At 35.1% G+C, this 10951-nt stretch overlaps 1 non-coding gene across 1 annotated transcript; it reads right to left on the bottom strand.

Moving 5' to 3' along the window:
- Positions 1-2500: 2500 nt before the first annotated feature.
- LOC126007992 (small nucleolar RNA SNORA51) lies at positions 2501-2632 on the bottom strand. Its single transcript, XR_007495445.1, has one exon. It is a non-coding gene; the product is annotated as a small nucleolar RNA SNORA51 (small nucleolar RNA).
- Positions 2633-10951: the final 8319 nt, after the last annotated feature.

The following is a 10951-nucleotide window of genomic DNA, read 5'->3' as shown; positions in this document are numbered from 1 at the left end:
TTACTTCTCTCACTCATTAACATTGTCAAGGTAGTTGTTAGTGTATTATTTCTCTAACTGCACTCACCCCGCTTTGTGATGGGCTTCATATCTTGAGCCGGTCCTTCCAGCCCTCATGTCTGGGCATTATTACAATGTCTTTTATTTTTCTTAAACCCATAGATAAGTGAGAAAATTCTGTGTGTATCTCTCTCCCTCTGATTTAATTCACTCAGCATAATTTCCATGTCCATCCATGTATAGGAAAATTTTATGACTTCATTTCCCCTGAGGGCTGCATAATATTCCATCATATAAATGTATCACAGTTTCTTTAGTCATTTACTTGTTGAAGGGTCTCTTGGTTGTTTCCAGAGTCTGGCTATTGTAAAAAGTGCTGTGATGAATATAAGTGTGAGGAAGGAATTTTTGTTTTGTGTTTTTGTGTTCCTAGGGTATATCCCTAAGAGTGATATATTTAGATAATATGGGAGCTCAATTTCCAGGTTTTTGTGAAATCTCCATATTATTTTCATAAGGGCTGGACTAGACAGCATTCCTACCAGCAGTGAATGAGAGTTCCTTTCTCCCCACATCTCTGCCAGCACTTGTTCTTGTTCTTTGTGATGTGTGCCAGTCTCAGTGACATGAGATGGTACCTCATTGTTGTTTTGATTTGCATCTCCCTGCTAATTAATGGAACATTTTTTCATGTGCCTTTTGGACATTTGTATTTCTTCTTTTAGAAATTGTTCATTTTTTCTCCCCATTTTTTGATGGGGTTAGATGTTTTTTTTCTTGTTAAGGTCTGTCAGTAACTTGTATATCTTAGATATTAACTCTTGTTTCATGGGTATTGAGCGAATAGTTTCTTCCATTCTGCGGGTGGCTTTTGTATTCTAGGCACTATTTCCTTCAAGATGCAGAAGCTACCTTTTACTATATAATGGTTATCTCTTCTGATCCTATATTCTTTTATTCACATTATAGGAAACCAAGGACATTCCTAATAAGGTGGAAGTCTTACTTTTTCTCCCCCACAAAGCTCTAAAGTTTGACATTTGATATTTTCCTTCCTCTGTAGAGAGGTGTCTGTAAGTTTGCATGAACATCTCCTAAAGCCATACAGGCTGCAATATGTGGCATGTATAAAAGAGATTATGTTTAGTCATATAATAAATGCATGGTCAGGGTGAAGGTGCCTTTCCTTTCTGAGAAAGATACATTAAAGACATATCTGGGATAGTTTTGTAAAAGGTAAAATAATGGTGTTATCACCATTAACAACCGACTTTTAAAAATAATTCGAGAGCAGACTGGTAATTCTCAGAGGTTGGGCAAGGGACTTAAGAAAATAATTTAAGAAAGACATTTTCATGATTTTAGAGTTGTTCAGTGGTTATTTCACAGAAATCTTCTGCATTTTGCCAGTTCCATAACAAAACCCTGAATTGATAGCATAGAACACTGTATATTTTCATTTCTGTGACAATTTATTTAGCAGGAACATATTGATCAATGAACTCACAGATTATTTGCAAATCCAAATTTTCCTGCTTGTTGAATGCTTCAACCTGCAGAAAGCACTTTGTAGAGGAGCTGAAGTCAGAGGCCTAATGAAAAGAGTAAGAATGAGGGTGGGGGGGTGGGAGAGTGGGAAGACAGGCTCAGCTGAGGTAATTCATTCTCATGAAGGGAAATATGTTCTGCTGCCCAACCTTGCAGGTAGCATGTTTGGCTGCCACAGGAGCACATTATTTGTTCTTTTGTCCTGACACTGAACTAAAGAATGCATTGTGGGAAAACCCATCGTGACATATGACACAATGCAAAGGAAAATCACAGCATGAGGCAGCATCAAGGGGTTGACATGGCCTTGATGCACTCGGGCACAGCACGGGGTTGCTGCTATGAGTGGCTCTTCCAAGGGAAGCCCGGGTGCAATTTGCACAATTCTCCAGAGTGCTCCCAGTGAAGCCGTGAGTCACTGTAAACTGGGCCAAAGAGGAGAGCAAAGACCCTGCCTCCTGCCTGGAGACACACAAAGACGGGCATTTCAAAAGGAGCTTAGTTAAAAAGAAAAAAATTATACACAAATATTAGAGGAAAGTTGGAATAGGCTTTGAAAAGGGTTCTAACAGTAAGAAAAGGAGCAAAGAGGGTGGGAAGAAACTAGATGTAGTAGGAAATGGATGACAAAGCAGTATCAAAATGATGGGTAAAACTTTTCTGCTTCCTTCCTTCCTTCCTTCCTTCCTTCCTTCCTTCCTTCCTTCCTTCCTTCCTTCCTTCCTTCCTTCCTTCCTTCCTTCCTTCCTTCCTTCCTTCCTTCCTTCCTTCCTTCCTTCCTTCCTCCTTCCTTCCTTCCTTCCTTCCTTCCTTCCTTCCTTCCTTCCTTCCTTCCTTCCTTCCTTCCTTCCTTCCTTCCTTCCTTCCTTCCTTCCTTCCTTCCTTCCTTCCTTCCTTTCTTCTCATCTGTGCATAACTGTAAATCACAATGCTTTAAAGAAAAAATTTTTGTTCCCCCCCCCCCATTCACAATACAGACCAGGCAAAGGGCCTAATTTGAGGTTTATATGGGGAGCATTTACTGTACCTTCTCTTCTAAACAGTTAGTGTAAAGAACAAGGCCCATGGTAAGCATTGGGAGGCCATAACTTTTCTTTTTTTTTTTGATTATATAATATATATATCCCAATATCCCAAGTGTCCTTCCTCCCCACCTCACACTGGCCTGTACTCTAGACAGGCTTTCTACTTCCCTCATTCAGTCACGTTTTGTTATGACAGTACTCAGTATAATTATTTCTGTGACTGCACTAAACAATCCCTGTGGTGAGCTTCATGTCGGGAGCTGGACCCTCCAGTCCTCCTCTATTTTGTCTCTGAGAATCATTACACAAATGTTTTTCAATTTTCTCAAGATCCATAGCCATCCATTTTCCTATACATAGATGTATTTGGAATCTATTATGTTGAGTGAAATAGGTCAGAGGGAGAGAGATAAACACAGAATGGTCTCACTCATTTATGGATTTTAAAGAAAAAATTTTGACAAAATATTGAGTCTCTTGACTCATTAACTTTGTTTACTTCCTCATTATTCATATGTTTCTTTCATTTCTTTCATTTTCTCAGTAATGTTTACATTTATAAAATGTTTCATATATGTGAAACATTTCACACATATATGAACACACATATCTATATATGTGTGGGTTTTTTTTTTCTACCACGTTCAGCACTACTCAGACTTTACTCCTGGCTTTGTGCTCAGAAATCACCCTTGGCAGGCTAAGGAGATCATATAAAATGCCTGGGATCAAACCCAGGTTGGCTGCATGCAAGGCAGACACACTACATGCTGTGTTATCGCTCTAACCATTTCTTAATTTTATATGTGTAGCAGCTTATGTTATATTTGTCTCGCTGAATATCAATTTGGTTTCTAAGGTGAATTTTTAGATTTTAAATTATAATTTATGACTATTGATAGCATACACATATAATTTTTTTGTATATTGAATTACTGTATGTGATTTTATTTCATTCATATGTGGGTTATTATTTCTTATGTAGGTGTTCTCATTAAGTTTTGATACTTTAATTTTTTCTGTTTTTTTATTTGAATTAAATTTATAAATTTTTGCCACAAATAAACAGTGATCTGCTTATTCTTTTGATACCTTTTTCTCTGCATTTAATGTTGTCTAGCTTTTAATTACCTTTGTCTAGTTCATCATACGTTTTGTATACTGTTGTATTTGTTCAGAACTGCTCGATATATTTTTCATTGATAAATGTTCTAATTTAAAAAAAAGAATAAAAAGAAAAATGTTCTAATTTTTATTGTTTACAAGTACAATTTAGGTATTTTCATTTCTAATATCTTTGAATACTATTTATATTAAATTCATTAGCTTTTTAGAATCATTAACTTTATTTTGTTTCCTTGAATTTCTAGTGATTTTTTAAACCACATATAATGACATGTGAACTGTATCTTATTTCTTGTAGACAATTTTCTATTTCTGATGAAAGTGTGTGCATTCTGGAATGAATTAATCTTATATGGGCACAGTTTAATTCTTTTAAGTCTTTTCCTACCATTTTTGTTTATTAAATGTGTTTCAAGCAGTGTCAATAGTTGGCTTAATTTTTCCTCAGTATTGAGGCTTAAAATTTCTGCATACTGTCCAAATTGCACTGTAATTTTTAAGAATTTTAGTCTGTCAAAATAGGAACGATACTTGCCCTTGGGTGAACTCCGGACACTATTAACTCTAATTCTCTCACTGGTAGCATGTAGTTTTCTCATAGAGTCATTGGTGAATACTCAACTAAATATTCCAAGGGTACCCCCTGCCAGTTTTTCAGGCTTTTTCTATTCTTTGAGTTTGTTATTATGCAGGAAAGTGGGGCATGTAAGTTCTGCATGCTTCCTAAGAGTAGAGTGGAGCCTGTTGGGTATCTAGGATGAAGAATTCAGGAAAGCACAATATAGAGATTTGATATAATCATTTAAAGGAAACTCTTGAGAAAGGAAAGATCATTCATTCAGTTTAAATGGAAACTTTATGGTGTGAGGTCTTGTCAGAAAGAGAGACTTATAAGAACATTAAGATGTCCAATGGACTTTGGGCCAGGTTTATTTAATTGACTTTTGTTTCTCAAGGATTAATCTCTTTTAATGATGCAAGACAGTGGTTAGAGACTCAGGTTTCTGTTCTAGGAGCTTATTTTTATTTAATATATCTATTATCTTTATTTAATACAAGTGGAATAAGTGGAGCAAAGTATGGATTTAGGAATTTTCACTTTATTTCTTGGAGAGTAGGTCCTAGTAATTGTTTTCATGAAGATGCTTAATGAAATGTAATTTCATTTTATTCATGTAATTATGTAATTATTTTAGCAAGAATTTTACAACTGTATATTATAAGCATAGGAAGTAGAAGAATGTGGGAAAATCTGCAAGAATGTTTCAGAAATGGAGTGCAGTTGGGTGGAGGTAGAAGGGAAGGGCAAAGAAGTTGTCAAGTATTGAAAAAAGAAGAATGGAATAGATTCAGAAACAGACTTCATATGCAAGGTGAAGGCAGGATGCATCCCAGGATGACTCTGAGGAGGCTTGATTGATAGAATACTGGTACTAGGAATAGAAAGAGGAATGACAGAAGAGGAGCTTGTTTTGGAATGAAAATGTCAAATTTATTTTTGATGTTTGAATTTTGAGGTGACAATAGGATACTAAAGCAGATATGTGCAGCTGTTGGTTGAAAATATGGCAGTGTAAGAAAACAGGGTTCAGAATACATATATGGGGTCATGCCAAAAGTCATAGTTCATTTTATCCGCTTATGTATTAATCAAGTCATAGGTATCAACATTTTGTTGATCTGAATTTAGAGTTGGGGTAAAAAAATATGGTTTCCTCTCCTTGAAGAGCAGATATGCAATGTAATACAATTTAGTAAAGATCAGGATTATCATGTCTGTGATAAAATGACAGCACAGTGAAATGACACTTAACTCAGAGCAGGGGTTGTGGTAAAAGTTTCCTGGAAGAGGCTTCACCTAACCTATCTTAGAATGAATAGATAACAGAGAAAAGCAATATATGTGTCTAAAATATAGTTAACAGCTTGTGAAATAACAGGGAAGTAAGACTTAACATGAAATAAGTGAGATCTTGTTGGAGAAATGGACACATGAAGGAGAGATAAAAAAAATCTGGGTCAGAGGTGGAAGTCAAATCTTGCAGTCCTGGTGACTTTATATAGGTTTCTGGTACACCCCAAAATAGATTTCCAAGGATAAATTCCATTTCTATGGAAAATGGGAATCTTTGGGTAACTTTTGTTTAGAATCAATGTGGTCAGATAAACAATTTATGAACCTGTAAGAAATTATGTTAGGTAAAATAAGTCTAATAAGAAAATACTACATAATTTCTCTTATATGTTCAATATAAAAATATCAAGCACATAGAAGGTGAATAAAATACTGATTGGGAAGGAAGGAAATGGAGGAGTTAGAAATGGAGTTCAATCCCATATTATCCAGTTATACCTCTCCTAAGGATATATCATAGGAACACAAAAATGCAATTTAAAATTTCTTCCTCACATCTATATTCATAGCTGCACTATTTACAATAGCCAGATTCTATAAACAACCAAGATGCCCTTCAACAGATGTATGGCTAAAGAAACTGTGGTACATATACAAATGGAATATTATGTAGCTGTCAGGGGAGATGAAGTCATGAAATTTTCCTATACATTGATGAACATGGAAACTATTATGCTGAGTAAAATAAGAGATAGGGAGAGACACAGAACAGTCTCATGTATCTATGGGTTTTAAGAAAAAAAATAAATGGGGTTCAAAATTATAGTTATGTAGAATGAATAAGTATGAAGATTAAATATCAGCATGATGAGTATAGTTGCTAACATTTTTGAACAGTGGAAATTTGCTAAGACAATAAATTTCAGATTCTTTCATAATATAGAAAAAATTTAACTGTAGGAAAATCTCACTATGTTGTACAACTTCTAATTATAAAGTTTTTATTTTAAAATAAAAATAGACATGAAGCCAGAGAGACAATATATAGGTTATGTTCTTATCTTGTATGTGGCTGATATCAGTTCAATCCCAGGTACTATATATAATTCCCTGATAAACATCAAGAAGAACTGATGAGTACAGAGACAGAATTAGTTCTTAAGATTTATTGGGTGTAGTCCCAAAGTAACAACAACAACAACAACAAAATTGAATGACTATTCTAGCATTAGTTTTATGGATTAATAGGAAATAGTGAAAAATAAGGCCAGGATAACTTATTATACTACTGTTTTGTTATGAAGGAAAAATGAAAAGAGTGTTACTTAAAACACATATGAGAAAAAAAGAAAAGTCAAAAATAATGAAGAGTAATTACAAGCAGAATTTCTTGATAGACTAGATAGAAAAGTTTTGAAGATGGGGTAAATTAGCATAAACGTAGTGTTTCAGGCTTTTTAATGGTAAAGCTATTCTGTGGTGCACAGTGACAAAAATATGAATGAGAAACTTAAACCTTTCATCCTAGTGTAATGTGCCTTGGCTTTTCTGAGAAAGAATATATAAAGAAAGGTTCAATTGAAGACAAGAAAATACAATTAAGTAAAAACTACCACTGAAAAGAAAAGGAAGAGAGCAGGAACAAATGGAAGAGAAGATAATCTTGAAAGAGAAGATAAAATGCTTGCCTTACACATCGTATATAAGGGTTTGATCCCCAATACCCATATAGAACCCTTGAGTCCATCAAGAATTGTCCTTGAGCACAGCTGGGTGTAGCTCAAAAACAAACAAAAAGAAATAAAAAAAAATAAGATGATCTAATGTCAGAAGAGCTTAATGATGGTCTCAGAAAGGCTAGGTCAACTATGATGTCAAGGAGTGTAAGAGTGGAAATGGTGACACTTTTTGGGCTTTAGGGGGTGCTAGGTGACTAAAACTAGGCTGAAAGAATAGAATATGAGAGAATAAGCCAATAAGAACTTCTTATATAGAACTAAGTATTTTTTTTGAGAAGGTCATTAGAGAAGTATTGATAAAATTGCAATTGACCCAAAGAAATTAAGAGTCAAATTTAATATTTAAAAAAAAAGAATTTTTTTCTGGCCGGGTTGATTGAAATGCAAAATGTCCATCTTATCTTTTCCTAAAAAAAAGATAGGATACTTACTCTGACTTTTTCATTTGAAGCTCATCAGAAGTATGCTTCAAGGGACTAGATTAACTATAAGAGAAGTTATTGGTAAGCCTTGTGCCTGACAATAAGCAAACCACCCTTCTTTTTTTTTTTTCTTTTTTTTTTTTTAGCTGCACTTTTGATTTGTTCTCTTTTGACTCCAATCTGTCAGAAGATATCTTGCTAAGGAACAACTTAAATGCTCTGATGATGCCCCCAAACAACCTATACACTTTCATATCAGAGGTTCAAGCAATTGCTTCACTTTTATCTTTTTTTTTTTTTATTTAAACACCTTGATTACATACATGATTGTGTTTGGGTTTCAGTAATAAAAGGAACACCACCCATCACCAGTGCAACATTCCCATCACCCATGTCCCAAATCTCCCTCCTCCCCACCCGACCCCCGCCTGTACTCTAAACAGGCTCTGCATTTCCCTCATACATTCTCAATATTAGGACAGTTCAAAATGTAGTTATTTCTCTAACTAAACTCATCACTCTTTGTGGTGAGCTTCCTGAGGTGAGCTGGAACTTCCAGCTCTTTTCTCTTTTGTGTCTGAAAATTATTATTGCAAGAATGTCTTTCATTTTTCTTAAAACCCATAGATGAGTGAGACCATTCTGCGTTTTTCTCTCTCTCTCTCTGACTTATTTCACTCAGCATAATAGATTCTGTGTACATCCATGTATAGGAAAATTTCATGACTTCATCTCTCCTGACAGCTGCATAATATTCCATTGTGTATATGTACCACAGTTTCTTTAGCCATTCATCTGTTGAAGGGCATCTTGGTTGTTTCCAGAGTCTTGCTATGGTAAATAGTGCTGCAATGAATATAGGTGTAAGGAAGGGATTTTTGTATTGTATTTTTGTGTTTCTAGGGTATATTCCTAGGAGTGGTATAGCTGAGTCATATGGGAGCTCGATTTCCAGTTTTTGGAGGAATCTCCATATTGCTTTCCGTAAAGGTTGAACTAGACGGCATTCCCACCAGCAGTGGATAAGGGTTCCTTTCTCTCCACATCCCCACCAGCACTGTTTGTTCTCATTCTTTGTGATGTGTGCCATTCTCTGTGGTATGAGGTGGTATCTCATTGTTGTTTTGAGTTGCAAACCACCCTTCTAAACATGCATTTAGCTATTGTTTCCCTATAAAAATTATTCTTGGCACTATGCACATAAAATAATTATTTTGAAAACACTAGGCTATCATGTTCCAACCCGTAGCTTGTCAATAATGTTTGTCCTTGATCCTTTGTCTTGTTTATTAATTGATTATTGATGGACTGTGCAACGGGAATTTTTTCACAGTAACTGCAGTTAAAAGATGAGTTTGATACAGGATGTTTGGTCTCTAGCACGTTTAGCTAGTTGAATTTAACCAAATTTTACATTTTAAATTTAGCTCTGATAGCTTTTGAGAAATAGGTAAAAAATATGAAACAGAAGTGACTATGAATATTAGAATAGAACAGAGTTTTTGAAAAAGTGTTTTTGCACTAGTTTAGCAATATGCCAAAATATTACTTGAAAAATATTTTACATTTTCTTTTTTTGGGGGGACCACATCTGGCTGTGCCTAGGGACTATTCCTGGTGCTTTGCTCAGAGATAATTCTTGACAAATCTTGAGGCAAGGCAAGAGCCCTACCTACTCTACTTTCTCTCAAGTATTATGATAAATTCTAATTAAAAACAAGAATAAGCTACTATATAGATTCGATGAAATCCCTATCCAAATGAAGACAGCATTCTTCAAGGATGTACAATAGTTAATTACAAAGTTTGTGTGGAACAATAAAAGACTCCTGTAGCCAAAACCATACAGAAGAAAAAAAAAACTAGGAGGCATCTCATTACCCAACTTGGTTTTTACTAATGATATATTTATTTAGGCATCATCATTACAAACGTCTTTGTAGTTGGGCTTCAGTCATAAAATGTACAACTCCCTTCACTAATGCAACCTTCCTGCCACCAATGCCACCCATATCCCTGATCCCCTATCATCCATCCCCTGCCTGTCTTTGAGACAGGCGTTCTATTTCTCGCACTTGTTATCATTGTCATAATAGTTGTTAGTGTAGTTATTTCTCTGACTATGCTGAAAACTCTTTGTGATAAACTTCAGATAGTGGGCAGGTCATTCTTGCCCTCATTTCTATTGTCTCTAAGTATTATTACCTTACTGACTTTTATTTTTCTTAAATCCCAAAGATGAGTGAGACTTTCTGTGTATACTCCCTCTGACTTATTTCTCTTAACATAATAGTTTCTATGTCTATCCATGACTTCATTTTTCCTAACAGCTGCATAGTATTCCACTGTGTAGATGATGTACAACAGTTTATTTAGCCACTCATCTGTTGTCAGGACTTTGGGTTGTGTTAAGATTTTGACTATTGTAAAAAGCACTGCTATGAGCAGAGGCATTCAGTGGGTATTTTTGTATTATGTTTTTGTGTTCTAGGGTATATCCCTTAGAGTGCTATTGCTGGATCATATGGGAACTCAATGTCTAGATTTTTTTTAAGTAATATCCATATTGTTTTCCAGAAAGGCTGGAATAGATGGTATTCCCACATCCCCACCAGCACTGATTTTTCTTGGTCTCTGTGATGTGTGCCAGTCTCTGTGGTGTGAGATGGTACCTCATTGTTTAGATTTGTATCTACCTAATTATTAGTTAAGTGGAACATTTTTTCATATGACTTTTCATATGACTTATGAGGAAATGTCTATTTATTTCTTCTCCCCATTTTTTGATGGGATAAAGTAATCTTTTGTTAAGTTTTATCAATACCTTGTATATCTTGTATATATTAGATATTAGCCCCTAATTGGATGATATTGGGCCAATAGTTTCTCCTATTCCATGGGTGACCTTTGTACCCTTCTCGTTGTTTCCTTTGAAGCATAGAAGCTTCTAAACTTGATGTAATCTCATTTGTTTATCTCAGCTTCTATTTATTTGGGCAGTAGTGTTTACTCCTTTAAGATGTTTTTAGTCTCAATGTCATGGAGTGTTATACCTATCTGTTTTTTTTAATATACTTTATGATTTCAAGTCTGATATCAAGATCTATAATATATTGTGATTTTACCTTTGCGCATGATGTTTGATGGAGATCTGAGTTTGCGTTTTTGCATGTGGCTGACCAGTTGTCTGAACACCACTTGTTGAGGAAGATTTTCGTGCTCCATTTCTCATATTTT

Source organism: Suncus etruscus, chromosome 4 (assembly GCF_024139225.1).
Source record: "Suncus etruscus isolate mSunEtr1 chromosome 4, mSunEtr1.pri.cur, whole genome shotgun sequence".
In the NCBI taxonomy this organism is placed as follows: Eukaryota; Metazoa; Chordata; class Mammalia; order Eulipotyphla; family Soricidae; genus Suncus; species Suncus etruscus.
Note: the sequence above shows the minus strand (reverse complement) of the source record. Positions and strands in the feature narration are given on the sequence as shown.